The 15,744-nt window shown below is 36.4% G+C and overlaps 1 protein-coding gene and 1 pseudogene across 2 annotated transcripts in view; both read right to left on the reverse strand.

Annotated features, from left to right (window-relative positions):
• gfra1a (gdnf family receptor alpha 1a) overlaps nucleotides 1-15,744 on the reverse strand; it is a 100,718-nt gene that overhangs the window by 42,603 nt on the left and 42,371 nt on the right. The gene's annotated exons all lie outside the window — the stretch shown is intronic.
• Nucleotides 1,797-1,913, reverse strand: LOC130099730 (5S ribosomal RNA; annotated as a pseudogene).

Below are 15,744 nucleotides of genomic sequence, written 5' to 3' on the forward strand. Positions count from 1 at the left end.
AAGCCACAAAACCATCACCATGCACCAATACCACAGTTTATTTTTTTGTATTTATTTTTGTCGTAAAATACTAGAAACATAAATCTAGGGTGCATATGATCGTGCAAATTTGTAATCCAAGCATAATCTGAATTTTTTTTTATTGTGATTGGCTGATGGAAGTTTTATTCAATTAATGTCTAACAATCATAGGAACATTTTAGAAAGTGAGCCTTGATTGAATTTGAATCAGACTGAGCACACACAGATTCACCTTACTTCCCTTTTTTAAGTTTATATAGTGGCACATTCAAATGAATGTATAGATGCACAAGCACTTTCCTTAAAACCTGTTCCATCATCTTCATGAATGCATGGCACATAATTAATGGTGCATGGGAAGTGAGAGGATGTATACTCTGAAACAGTTGCTCGTCTGGGTTTGTCAGGCCTCTGGCGGCATACTTTACTGTGGTCAGACAAGATATGCTTTATGACCTCTCATTATACCCATTACTATGGAGGTCAGTCAGGACATACTGGTGGGTTATCTACAGGACTATAAACCACAGCACAATGAGAATGGCTGCATCCATCACTCATACAGCTCAGACTATGATAGAGAGAGATGAAGAGATGGCGAGGGGGCTAGAGCAGGAAAAAAGAAAAGAAACAGAAGACATTGATAATAAATGAAGGGGTGAATCAATAGCTGGGGAAGATGTGATGATGAAATCTTTCAGTGTGAGTGTTAGTGATGAAACCCAGACAGACATAAATAAAGAATTAACAGTCTGAGGAAAAACTGAATCGCAGTAGGCCTAGTTCCTATACCCATGTATCAATGGATGAGGAAATGAACAGTTTTACAACATTAAGTGCTGTAAAAAGCCAAACAAGGTTCTAAAACTTAACGACCAATGAACTTGCATGACTTTTCCATGACCTTCCACATTCCTTTTTTTTTTTTTTTTGCACGTGCGAGTTGGCTTTTTGAGCCTCCGAGCCTACTTTACCATCTATAATTATTATTAGCTTGTATCATGTGCTGTCCATTAATGAATCACACAGGATGGATCACACAATAACACTACAAAAGAGCAATGTCCATCCCATGAAATATGACCTTTCATGTTATACATTTCTGATTTAAAACATTTTTATATTCCATGATATACATTACTGTTCAAAAGTTTGGGATTGTTAAGATTTGTTTTTAAAAGAAGCCTCTATTCTCACCAGCAGGTCTGCATTTATGAAAAACACAGTATTAATATTGTGATAATATATATTATTACAATTAAAATAACTGCAAGTTCAGCAGCCATTACTCCGGTCTTCAGTGTCACATAATAATAATAATAATAATAATAATTCATCACATTTATATAGCGCTTTTCTGGACACTCAAAGCGCTTCACATAGAAGGGGGAATCCCCTCAACCACCACCAATGTGCAGCATCCACCTGGATGATGCGACGGCAGCCATATTGCGCCAGAACGCTCACCACACACCAGCTTACTGGTGGAGAGGAGACAGAGTGATAAAGCCAATTGGTATATATGGGGATGATTAGGAGGCCATGATGGACAGAGGCCACTGGGCAAATTTGGCCAGGATGCCGGGGTTACACCCCTACTCTTTCGAAAGACATCCTGGGATTTTTTGTGACCACAGAGAGTCAGGACCTCGGTTTAACATCTCATCCGAAGGACGGTGCTCTTTGACAGTATAGTGTCCCCATTACCATACTGGGGCGTTAGGACCCACACAGACCACAGGGTGAGCACCCCCTGCTGGCCTCACTAACACCTCTTCCAGCAGCAACCTGGTTTTCTCAGAAGGTCTCCCATCCAGGTACTAACCAGGCTCAGCCCTGCTTAGCTTTAGTGGCCAACCAGTATTGGGCTACAGGGTGATATGGCTGCTGGCATGATCCATCAGAAATCATTCTAATGTGCTTATTTGCTGCTCACTAAACATTTCTTATTATGATCAATGTTGAAAACAGTTGTACTACTTCATATTTTTGTGGAAACTGTGATACATTTCATTCCACGATTTTTGAGGAATAGAAAGTTTAAAGGAGCATTATTATTATTTGTAAGTAATAGCATTCTTTCTCAACATTATAAATGTCCTTATAAAACGTTTGATCAATTTAATGCATCCTTGATGAATAAAAGTATAAATTGCTTTTGAACTTTTGAACGGTAGTAAATTGTTTTTTTCCATAAACCCTGTAAATCATAGGCACAAATCTCTTATGAGAGACCATAAATACAGAATAAAAGCAGCAATAAAAGACAATGAGATCCAACTATCCAGCACAAGACTGACTGTACTGCTCTGATTTTGGATGAAAGGAAGCAGTTGTTCTCAAAGGTAGAAACATATGGCAGGGATCACTGCATATAGCTCAGATTGAGTGAGGGTGCCCTTTGCTTTCGCCTGCTACATCAAGAAACAGCTAAATGGACCCTTAAGGAGTTAGAAAACTAAAACACAATGTCCTGCAAAGTTCTGTCGAAGAGCCGGTAGCTATTGCATCACTTATCAGCCAGCCCAGACAAAATCTAAAGACATTTTAAAGCATTTCCTCAGCTGAATATTTGTATGAAATGGATTGAAACACTGTAAAATGTGTTAAATGAAGCTGAGATTAGCACATTCCGGTTAAGCATAATCAAATAAACCAAAATATCTCATGAACACACACACACCTGCACATGCATATCAGTTCACTGTTTTCTATCAATTTATACTGCATATCAGCGACGTAGCGAGTTTTTAGTGTGGCTCCATTATAATCAAAATAAACCATTATTTTCCCTCAGGAAAAAAGCACTGTCGTTTGTCCTTTGATAGTAAAGAGGGAGGAGATCAGACGTTTTAGTGAGAGTTATGAGTTTAGTATGAGCTTGTCTGACAGGACGAACTTCAGTCTAAAGGAAACTGGATGACAGGAGATTAAAGTCACAGTCTGGACTCTCTGCAGCATTACAAGACAAGTGCCAGGTCTTTGATTTGTACTTAGAGTTAAGTGCCTGTATGCTGTGATGTATATTTAAAGACCAGTGCAGTAGAAAGGGAAATATTTAAAAAGGGGGAAGTTTATAAAGGGTGAAATCAGGGGGCTTGAGTCTTGTTCTGTGTCGGGTGAAAGTGTGCGCTGGTGATTTTGCATTAGTGCTGATCCCTGACCCACTGTAATGGACTGAATGATGGAAGAAATGTCTAGTTCAGCAATCGCTTTGAGCCAGAACACGAGGAATTGACTCGTATGCCGATCAATAGTCTGGTAGCACGCCGCTAAATGAACAGGACACATTCAAAGATTTGTGTTCATCAAAGAACAAGTCGATTTTTGTACTTCATGTAATAACTCTACTCTGGATGGAGAGCAGAATTATTAAGCACAACTTAACATGTCAAGCAACTTCCTTTCCAACCGACTGAAAAGGCCAAAGCAATGCAATATGAGCCACTGGCAGATCTTCCAGCAATAATTGATTCCAGAGCGCCATTGATGACTTGGAACATGGGCGCTCATCTCATCTCCTCAGGGGTTTGACGTCCTGTGGGTTTTTATTCCAGCTGTGTTCTACTACACACTTATTTGACTAATTAGCAAGTTTTTAACTACAGTGGATGGCTATTAATAATGACAGCAAGGGCTGCGTAATATCATAACTTGAGCATGTACAATAGATATGAACAGTAAACATGCCAATTTTCACAATTCATAATGTAATCTGTGGATTTCAAAGGGGGCCACAAGCAGGTGTTACAGGGTCTGCGGAAAACACAAGAATGTCAAAGTTAACCATATATATACCATTCAAAAGTCTGGGGTTAGTAAGTTTCTTGAGAACCAAATTAGCATATTAGAATGATTTCTGAAGAATAATGTGACACTGAAGACTGGAGTAGCGGCTGCAACTAAAATTCAGCTTTGCCATCACAGGAATAAATTCAAATTGTAATATTATTTCATTGATCAAATAAATGCATAATAGATAATACATGCAGCCTTGAAAAGCATAAGAGGCTTATTAAAAAATCATACTGATTGCCACTAAAAAATAAACTGTGAATACAGTGGGGGGAAAAGTGAAAAAAAAAGAGAGAAAAACATTTGGGAAGAAAAACAATGTGTGCCATGATTTAAAATTGTATGACAATATATATATATTTCTAAAACCAAATTCCAACTACAAGAGATTTTGACTAACATTATAAGTGGACCTCAGGGGGAAAAAATAAAACATAAATAATGTGTGACATGATTTTAGAATGTATGACATCCCTTTAAGAGTATGTGATGTATGATCTAAATACCCATGACAGCTGGCTGTTGGTCTGTAAATTATTGGGAGAAAAGTGAGTGCCATGCAGGTACTGACTTCACTGGAGCTGCCTACACAAGATGTCTCTGAGATGTGTGTTTGCATGTATTTGTCTAGAATCCTGACCAGGTCTATGCTAGGCAATGCCAGGGTATAATCTTTTCTGGCTCCCGTGTCTGTAATTAATGGCTCTATTCTGGTGTGTGGAATGATGAGAAAACATCCTGGTAAGCATCAATGTGATGCTCTAAATTTTATTTGCTCCTGAGTAAAGCACTCTACCATTACATGGCTCTGCGAAAGGTCATACAAACTCTCACCCTTTGTGCTTCACCTCTCCATTTCTCAGTCTTGATATAAGCTGTATCAGAGAACATCTCAATTTTTCTTTTTGCTCTTAATTGGGGGAATTAAGACCTGAAAATCTTCTGGTGCACTTGCAAAATCCATTTGGCTTAATCAATCCTCTCTACTTGTTTAAAACAATTTCGATTTGCATGATTCTGGATTTGTGTTTAAAGGTTCTATTATGAAATAGACGATAAGGGAGAAATAGTCTCTCTTGATTAAGCTTAGGCAGGTGTGTGAGGACAATATGCACATACCCCGCAGAAAAACAGAGACCACCTGCTTTCGTTTAGATCCCATGAGCCCAATCTGTGCCTGTCTGACACTTTCAGAACATATTGAATTGAACAACCCCCTTCTAATCTCCTTTAGAGTTTCTATGGCACTTTCTTTTTCCAAAGTCTTTTCCTCCTCTCTTGGATTGTGAAGATTGAAGTGGTATCAGAAGGTGCTTTTGTTGAAAGCTTTTTGGTTAGCTGAAGCAGTGTACTGAGCTGTTGCTGCTGACACTGTGCAGATGCATAAAGTGTTTGAAATGTGGAGTATGGTGATGGAGCATTCACAGGCCCGGGAAGAAATGTGTCTTTCTGCACAACACTACTCCTGACACGGTGTCTGGAAAAAAGAGCAAACCTGCAAGTTTTACTTTTAACAGGTCAAAAGGCCCAAGAAGCAATCATCCATTGAAACCAGTGACCTGTAGATGATGGAAAGGGTGGCCAGTTGCAGGGAAGTGAAGTGTTATCTAAATGTTATACATTCCTTACGCTGATAAGCTGGAGTGGTTTTAGTCATGGTTGTAAAGATGTAGATTAGATGACAACATTGTCAAACACGTTCATTAGTTCAAAATCTGAAGTGTAAAAGTTATTGCATATACATTTGTCAAAAGTTTAGGGTCAGTGAGAGTTTAAAGAAATTAGAGCCCGACCGATATGGATTTTTGGGGGCCGATGCCGATATTAGGGAGTAAAAAAGCTTGATACCGACATATCGGCCGATATTATTTATGTGTATATTATAATACAGTAGCAATATTATTTATGTGTATTTTAGTACAGTATACCAGTCAAAAGTTTGGACACTTTCCTATTGGTGTGTACAAACTTCTGATGGGTACTTTACACAGTATAAACAGAATAAATATATTTTATAAACACGTTTTGCAATGATCACTCAAATGTGGTGATCAAACATTTGTGTGACACAGATATGTAATGGAGGCAGGGGGAATGATAGAATGAGAATTATACAGTTGAGCTTGAACCAAACTAGTTTGCATTGCATGTTATATATTATATTATTTTATATTCTAAATACTGTTGCATAATCTTCACTAACGACTTTGTCTTTTAATTTAGTCATAACTTGTATCAATAAATATATAAAAAGTGTCACTGACAAAACCTTATTATCTTCTATTTTTAGTCTTAATTCCTCTAATCTCTACCAGTGGAGGAAGAAGTCAGATCTTTTTACTAAAGTAAAATGAATAATATCATAATGAAAACGTTTTTAATTACATATGTACAGTACTTTTATACTATTTTAAATAATTAGTAAGCAAAATGTACTAAACGTGAAACTAGGCTACTCTTAATGCAAAATGGCCCTATATAAAGTGCTATAATTATATAAATTATTGGAATATTGATTGATGTTGTAACGTAGCGTTATAGGCAGAATGAGCTGTAACACTTTGTCTACACCGGACGCGGCCGTTATTGCTCGCGTCGCAACAGCTGTTAGACAAAGCAGAATCAGTTTACTGTCAGAGATTTGTCGCTCGCGCCACGCATTTTAATCAATGTTTCATCAACCAATTGCCTGGATTTAATAAATAAAAAGTAAATATAGCAGACAATATAATCAGGACTTCTCAGCTGCGCCCTTGCAATAGTCACAAGCTCACACAACACAATACGTGACAGAGGCTGGTAGCAGAGAAATCAATTATGTGAATTACACTGCGCAAATCACAAGTAGGCTACTACCCACCGGATGAAGAAGGGTTGGCTCTCAGTCTCCACAGGCTACATAAAATATTCATTTTATTTTATTTTATTTTTCGTGTTCGCATTTATGAGGAAAAAGCAATGTTACAGACGCGACAGTTCAGCACTACGGACGTGAGCGCTCTGAAAGCGGCACTAAAATATGCTTTGAAACTTTCACATAGACATCAAACAGAAAGCACAAAACCTTTCGTTTCAAAGTGAATTTAGTTTTGTATTAATTGTATCTTAATTTTAATCAATGTTTCATCAACCAATTGCCTGGATTTAAATAAGAAGTAAATATAGCAGACGATAGATAATCTCGACACGGAGGCGCCTGCGGGTGAACTGGAGCTCATCTCATGAACCGAAACTCAGCGTATAGACCTGAGAATTGAAATATATCTATATTGAAATGTCTACTTTTAAACAGAACAATTCAAAACGAAAGACAGACAGACTTATGTAGTCGTATGAAATGTGCGTTTCTCTCTGGCGCGCGTTCACTGAAGATCGCGAGTCAGCATCGTCAACTTCATCTTTGCAGCGACACTGACTGAAAACACTTGTTTATTAATAAACAATTAAAATGTCTCCTTGCTATATTTGTTGTATTCATAATAATTACTTTTGCCAGTTCTTTGTGATAGCTTTTAGGTGCTTTATTGGCAGCGCCACCCTTACATGAATCACCACACCCGCATTTTTAAAAATATTCATTTATCGGCCATTATAAATGCCGATACTGATAGTTAGGAAAATGCCAAATATCGGCCGATAATATCGGCCCGCCGATATATCGGTCGGGCTCTAAAAGAAATTAATACTTTGATTCAGCAAGGATGCTTTAAATTTATCATAAATTACAGAAAACACTTTTACATTGTTACAAACAAAAATTATATTTCAAATGTTGTTCTTTTGAACTTTGTATTCATCAAAGAATCCACAGGAATATTGAGCAGCACAACTGCTTTCAATAATAATAATAAATGTTTCTTGAGCACCAAATCAGCATATCAGAATCCTTTAAGTCATGTGCCACTGAAGACTGGAGATATGGCTGCCGAAAAGTCAACTTTGACATCAAAAAAAAAAAAAAAAAAAAAAAAAAAAAAAAATTTATATATTTATATATATATATATAATTTTAAATGGTCATATTTCACAATATTGCTTTTTTTTTTTTTTTTACTGTTTGAGAGACTATCATTAAAAATATAAAAAATATATCTTACAAACCCCAAACTTTTGAATGCTAATGTATTTGTCATCTAAATAAATTTTCAAACCCAATACACTGCACACTATTTTCTTTTCTTAAAAGGTAAGCACTTGTTAATGTGTGAACGACATTTATGATATATTTGCAAATTACTGACTTAAATCTATCGACAGTCAATGGTTTTATTTAATCATTAATGCTGTATATTTGTTAATAGTTGCCTAAAATTTTATCATCATCAATTTAGAGGTTCAAGAGGATATGTATCATAGAAAAGCCCACATTTAGGTATATTCACCCCTAATGTGGTATGTCTAGAAAACTAGTTAGATCAAAAGAGTAGCCTTCTTTAATGTGTGTATAGTGTTCCCTGTCAGTTAATTTGCCCTCACAATGAAGCCAATTTGATGTTATGAAAGATCCCTACAGAGGGACTGGGCACATATGACCTGCATATAGCATTGTGGGATATATGGCCTGAGTAATCGGGATAAGCTTACAGCTATGAGCTTTAATGAGGAAAAAATGGAAACAAATGGAGTGTGTGCTCCCATTACTCTTCAGTGTGTCCAGGGAGACAGAAGAAAAAAGAACAGAAGAGGTGCATGGGAGTAAAGAGAGCAAGAGAGACTGCACTCAAATGAATTAAACGTCTCTTAATCTGTTTGTGTTCCACCTGAGCTCAGATACATCAGCTCCAAATTAAAAAACCTGATGGTTAGGAGAAAGTATAAGGGGGGAACAAAGAAGAGACTTGAGGGTAAAAATGCGATGTGATAAATGTGATAATTGTTTTCATGTGGAACACCACAATGTGCCAGATTAAGTGAGATTTCTCAAATGTAAACAAATCTAGATAGCAGAGCATCACAGGGTTTGTGTAGTCAGAACCCAGTGTTAACAATACCATAAATACATACAAAAAAAGTGAATTAATTTAGACTTTCCTATAAACGTAATGACACAAAAAGTGTTATTACTGTTTTGACAACATTGATTAACAAAGGATGTTATGTCTTGAAGTTTCTTTGCAGTTACAGTATGTGGAGATATTGCTTCCTGTACAAGGTGACTGAATGCACATGAATAAACTGTGGTTTTTCTAAATATCCCTACCTTGTCTGTATAGCAACATTAGTTTGTTGAAAGTCAACTTACACATTTGCTCCTCACCATTAAAACATTCGGTCATGTATTCGCCCTCATATCATTCCAAGCTTGTATGACTTTCTTATGTGGAACACAAACAGTGAGGAAGAGAAAAAAAGTGGTCAATATGATTTGTGTACTATAAGTCTTCACACTTTTTGATCAATGCATTTTCATGACTTATCCATGACAGTTTAAATTGTTTGTAATTACTGAAAGATGTTAATCATTTTTATTTATAGTATTTTAGTAATGAATCACTGATAAATGAACCCTGTCAACCCGTCTTGAAAAGAACTCAAACGCTATCATATGACTTCAGTAGACTTGGAATAAAGCTCACTGGTAATATGGTTGATGTTTATGATAATGTTATGGTGCTTTTGCATGTAACTGTTTGAAAAAGAGCAATCAATACATTATCAAAATTCCCCCCTTTAAGTTTAAGAGTTCTGTTATCCGCTGTTGGCTACTGCCGTGAGTTACTTGTGATTGGAAAATTTGGAAGTGGTGCTGTGACCTAACTTAATTGGTATTAGCTACAATAGGCTATAGCTTAAGATTTATTATGCTTGGATTACTTTGTTTTTGCTTTGTGGAATAAATGTTCAACTTTGTTTACAGATTTGCTGACTCATGGGTTTGGATGACAAGAAGCTGGAACTCTGCCGCTGTTGTTAATGCATCCGTGAGAACATTTACGTCCTGTTAGCAGGGGCTTAGAAAAGTGGGTTGTGTCATTACATATCTATACTGCTGTTTCTGTAGCAAGCAAAAGCCAGGGGATTTTTTCTCTAAGTCACAAACACACATACACGTGTGCACACAGACCGAAATGATTCACTCCATGAACACAGTGATGAGGGTTTGGGGGAGAGTTGCATAATATCCAAGGATTTATGAGAATGTGCAGCATTTTGTTGCCATAGTAACTTGCAATAAAAGGTATTCTAAAATGCCCTATTCATTTAGAAAATTCACCAAACATCTCCAAGGCAAGTGATTATAATACATTATAAATCTAATCTCTCCCCACCCCCCCTCCCCCCAAAAAAACATAATTTAAAATGCATTACATGACTCAACCCACACTTTATTAAAATATATCACAGCAACACTTTTGCTGGGAAAATTATAATGCCTCAATATGGTGTCTGTTGGAAAGAGGTCATAGTAATGTAATCAACTTTAAGTCTCTGTAGGAAATCTATAAGTTGCATGCAGTGTTCAATTGTAATTTATTTCTAAATACAATCTCAGATGAATAATAATCTCACCCAGTTTGCACATTTAAAAACTGTTTGTCAACTTTATAGCTGTAAATCCATTCCATCTGTCTGTCTAGTCCTGTTTATTAGTCTAAATGCATGGATAAACTCACATATTAAGTCAAATCCCTATACCCTACTATTCAGCCATTGAATTCCTCACCAAAATCTGCGCATGGTATTAATCTGATTTGTGATTCTACATTATCTCACAAAGTATGTACACAATTAGTGTATTTAAAAAGCTGGACTAACTTTCACCACTGTTCATTTTTTATTTATATAATCAGTTTTCTCCTCACTACATAAATGCATGCAGTCTAAAAACATCTTTCTTTTTTGCATGTGAATCCATGTAATTATCACAATAAAACGCCAATCTGAATAATTCTGTTTCATGGTTTAAAAACAGCAAATTCGACTCGTATTCCAGAACCTGTATTTCATTATCATTCTCAGTCCAGACAAATCTATAACAATGGCACTGTTTCAAGAAAAGCAGTCATTGTCATTTTTATTTGTTTAATATGATGGCAGAGAGAGAAAAACAATAAATGAGTTCGCTTTTAACTGCTCCTGATTTGCACAATGACTGAATGTGCATAAACATTAAAAGGCGGCACACATTAATTAAGCATGCAAAATCCACAGATAATGGGAGGCTTTCATTGGTCTACAATACTAATGAAGAGTCGGTGCATTGCTGTGTTAGAACCTGATGTCAGATTTCCTTTCATTTACTCATCCTCTGTTATTTTAAATTGCCGGTTTTCTAGGAAAACAGACTTCATTATTTACCGTTCAGCCACACTGAAGTAACGACACTCATACAGTTCAAGTATAGGATAATGTACAGCCAGACAGTCATTAATACAAACCCAGACAGGGTGACCAGGACACTGACTTGAATCTACGTGGGTATAAATAAATGCATGGATATGAAATATTAATTTGTATGGAAGCTTGTTTCCACCACACCACAGAATAAAAAAATGTAAAAGATAATTTGTATAAAGTCCAAATCTTTCTGAGTCTGACTCTAACCAACTTATGGGCTCCTTTGCAGAAGATAGATTAGATAGATAGATAGATAGATAGATAGATAGATAGATAGATAGATAGATAGATAGATAGATAGATAGATAGATAGATAGATAGATAGATAGATAGATAGATAGATAGATAGATAGATAGATAGATAGATAGATAGATAGATAGATAGATAGATATAGATAGATCGAGATAGATAGATAGATAGATCGAGATAGATAGATAGATAGATCGAGATAGATAGATAGATAGATAGATAGATAGATAGATAGATAGATAGATAGATAGATAGATAGATAGATAGATAGATAGATAGATAGATAGATAGATAGATAGATAACAGGGCACAAGTAAGGTTTGGTCTGGTTAAAAGATTTGAGTTTAGGATGAGTGGGTCTGGGTATGGGAACACATAATTAATCCCTTATGTCCCCACCCCACCCCACAGAGTACCATCACTCTCAGCTCTAAAGTCCCCACAGTTTTCCTAATAACAGAGACTGTTTCTGCTCTGCGAGAGACAACATTATTCCCTTAAGTGGTATGACAGGCATTAAGGGGATAGTTCACCCAAAAATAAAATGTGCTGTTAATTTACTCACCCTCAGGCCATCCAAGATGTAGGTGATTTTTTTCTTCAGTAGAACAGTAAAGAAGATTTTAGCTGAAACAGTGGTCCTTGGAGTTTCATATAATAAAAGCCAATGGCTACCATCACTTTGAGAGTAAAAAAAAACACAACAAAAAAAACACAGGCAAAACTACATTAATACCCGTGGCTCCTGACAATACATTCATGTCTTATGAAGCAAAACGATCAGTCTGTGCAAGAAACTGAACATCCTTTACAACATTATTACTTGTAATCCACAGCCTCGGGAAACAGTCCTGAGTGTGTTCCCAAGCGTGAGCTTCCTGACGCATAATGACGTATGAGCAGGAGCTCAAACGTTGGGAATCTGTTAAAAGTCAATCTTCCCGATTGAGATTGTGCAAACGAATTTAATCTTAATTTTTTATATAGGTTGCGGTATCCAGGATAAGCACAAGTAAGTACCATTTTGATGAACAACACAACAGACACGTCTTCCCTCTGTGTTGTAAACAAACAGTGTCAGCTCATGTGTGAGTTTTCTCCAGCACGTCATACTGCGACAGGAAGTTCACGCTTTAGGCTGCCGTGAACACACCCAGGACTGTTTGCCGAAGCTGTGGATTACAGGAAATAATGTTGTAAATAATGTTCAGTTTCTTGCACAGACTGATCTTTTTGCTTCATAAATCCACAGTGTATTGTCAGGAGCCACAGGTATCAATTTGGTTTTGCCTGTATGTGTTTTTTTGACTTTCAAAGTGACGGTAGCCATCGACTTTCATTATATGAATCACCAAGGAACATGATTTCAACTAAAAATCTTCTTTACTGTTCTACTAAAGAGAAAAAAAAACCTACATCTTGGATGGCCTGAGGTTGAGTAAATTAAAAGCACTTTTTATTTTTGGGTGAACTATCCCTTTAAATTTATTTATGTTTACTGTGATACAAATAATAAAGTCTAGATGTTTTCCGGAGTCAGCACTTCAAGATAACAGTTGCCTATCGGTAATAAATCACAAAAAAAATTGTTCACCTAAAAATAATAATTCTGTCATTACTTACTCAACCACATGATGTTCTAATGATGTTTTTTCAAAGAACTAAAAAGGAGATTTTTTTAACATTCTTTTCCATATGACTATTCATAGTGACCTTTTTTGTCAAGTCATTTGTAGTGACAATTTTTGTGAAGCTCCAAAATAACAAAGAAAACATGTTTGAATTGTTCAGTCCATTTTCTAAACCAAATCAGCTGGTTCACTAAAAATAACTGATTTAAAAGAACGATTAATTTACTGATCCAGTTCTCGAGTTCAACTCATTGACTCTGTAACCCATTTGCCAATTATTAAGTTAAACGCTCACTCAAGGGGAAATATTATCAGTAAATAAATTACTTAAATTTATGTATGGCTATATAGAAATCCTGGAATATAGTGCACACATAAAGTGGACTTATTGAAAGTCATTTTTGGAGTCTTTATTTTTTGGAGCTGAACAGCCATCATTGTATGGAAAAAAAATGTATGATTATTATTTAAAATGTTTATTTTTTGTTCCATAGAAAAATAAAATCATACACGTTTGTAGCAACATGAGAGTGAGTAAATTATGCCAGGATTTTAATTTTTGGATGAACTCTCGTTATTAAGTAACAAATAAAAGCTTGCACATCCTAGCAGGGTTTTCTCCCTCCCTTTATAATACTATAGTTCTAAGGCCTGTTTCTCCAGGCAAAACAATGTCCTCATATGACGCTTACGGTTTCCAATACATGTCATTCAACTAGAATGATTCAGATTCAGAACAGTTGTGGATTATTTACCAAATAACCTTGCGGACCACAAGTATAAACAAGCCCTGACTCACTGCACCAGAGTGGGTCTTTGAAATTAAAATTGGTGGATGCCACTGTGAACTGTATATAGAACAATACAGATTGTTTTATTTAAAAGCCAAAAACAACCGTTGATTGACCTTGATGTGCCAATCTAGTCTCAATCTGTCAGTCACATTGCGGGCTGCCCTTCAATGAAGCATTCAGCCTCACTTGCCAATTTCAACAACTCAAAAAAGACAGTAGCCCTCTGGGTGTTTACGGTCTAGCCTCAGAGCCTGGGATAATAGAGAGGCTAATTGGGGAAGTTGTTCATCTACGGACTGCTAAAATAGTGGCGAGGGGAGAAAAATTTGAAATAAAAATAGAAAATGAAAAGTAAAGACCACAGTATATGGGAAGAGACCGTAGAAATGAAAAGGACTATGTGCACAGAGGCGATTAAAAGAAAACATGAGAAACGTGAATGAGTAAGTACTGTATGTAAAAAAGAATGACAATCATATTATAGACGATATATGCATGTGTGAGAGTGAATGTGTGGAACTCAGTCTTTCTGTTAAGCTGATAACGGCATTACCGCGTGCATTTTAAATTCATAGTGCTTAATGTTACGAGACCTCTTAATCCGCAAAAAATCAATGCCTAATAACCTATGAAAATGTACATTTGCTCTTTTACTATTGCCAAAGGCCCAGTTACACACCCCGGGGGCCCTTTTTTCAATTCCCCCGCATTAGCAGTAAAAACCATAAACCACCATTAACGACGGAGGATTTGTGTAAAGCAGTGAGGGGCTGGTCTGTGCTCATGCCATTTGGGACAGAGATCAGCTCCAGGAATTATGCGTGCATGATAGAGACAGACAGGGAACGTCTCGCACAGGTCTCATGGATATTAAAAATCAAAATGAGAGGAGCTGGAAGAAAGTGGGTTTACCATGTGAACGGAAAGAAGACACAAATAATGTTAATGTTAAAGTTAATGTCACCTTTACATTAACATGATAAACTCTGAAATACATAGCCTATATCATGGTATATGAAGTTGATAATAGTGGCATGCTCTAGAATAATGGCAAGAAAAAAAAGCACTGTGACACTTTCTAGTCATCAAATGTAGAACAGGTTCATAATGTAAAGAATCCCAAATTAAGTGATGTTAGTTCTTGCAGATGACACCTTGATATTTTAAATAATATAAATACATTCAGACATTTAATTTTGACTTAAAGTTGTGATGTAACAGCGATATTGCTGATTAAATGGAGGCAGATCTATATTTGGTGCGATCCATTTGTCCTCGGAAGTGGGAAAATCCTAGTCCCCGATAGGAAATTTTCACTGGAATGCCCCCTCAAGTTGGAGTTGCGACTGGGAAACTCAGGGGAAGCAAACAACCCCGACTTCATAATCTAATATGGCTTCTCAGTGCATCAACTGTAGTGAAACAGTGGTAATATTGTTTATTAGGACTTCTGTTTGACTGTCTCAATAAACTCAGTGGTCCACCACAGTACTATCCATCCAACCTATATTTGTGGACATGATACTTCGGCATTATCTGTGCACAATACAGCTTTTTTATGCGTTTGTATTCTGAAAGAGTAAGCACAACAAAGGTTTGCCTGGACAAGTCCTACTGAAGTGCGGTCAACTCAGGTGAGACGTCAGTCCCAGCTATAACATCCCTCTTTCCATGTAAAAGGAATGCAGCATACGCTGGCAGTGCTGGCAAAAAGTTTTTCAGTCAGTAAATTAAATGTAACATTTTAAGTAATTAAAATGTTACTTTTTAAAAGCTTAAACTTTTCTTTGTGTGTAAACTGACACATTGAACTGCTTATTGGCTTTTTATATATATATATATAAACCTGGTACATTTCAAAATGTATCAACCTCTCAGTGTTTAACAGCTTCCTTAAAATAAATCTGGGAATAGT

Source organism: Rhinichthys klamathensis, unplaced genomic scaffold (assembly GCF_029890125.1).
Source record: "Rhinichthys klamathensis goyatoka isolate OS25496 unplaced genomic scaffold, OSU_Roscu_1.1 h1tg000235l_1, whole genome shotgun sequence".
In the NCBI taxonomy this organism is placed as follows: Eukaryota; Metazoa; Chordata; class Actinopteri; order Cypriniformes; family Leuciscidae; genus Rhinichthys; species Rhinichthys klamathensis.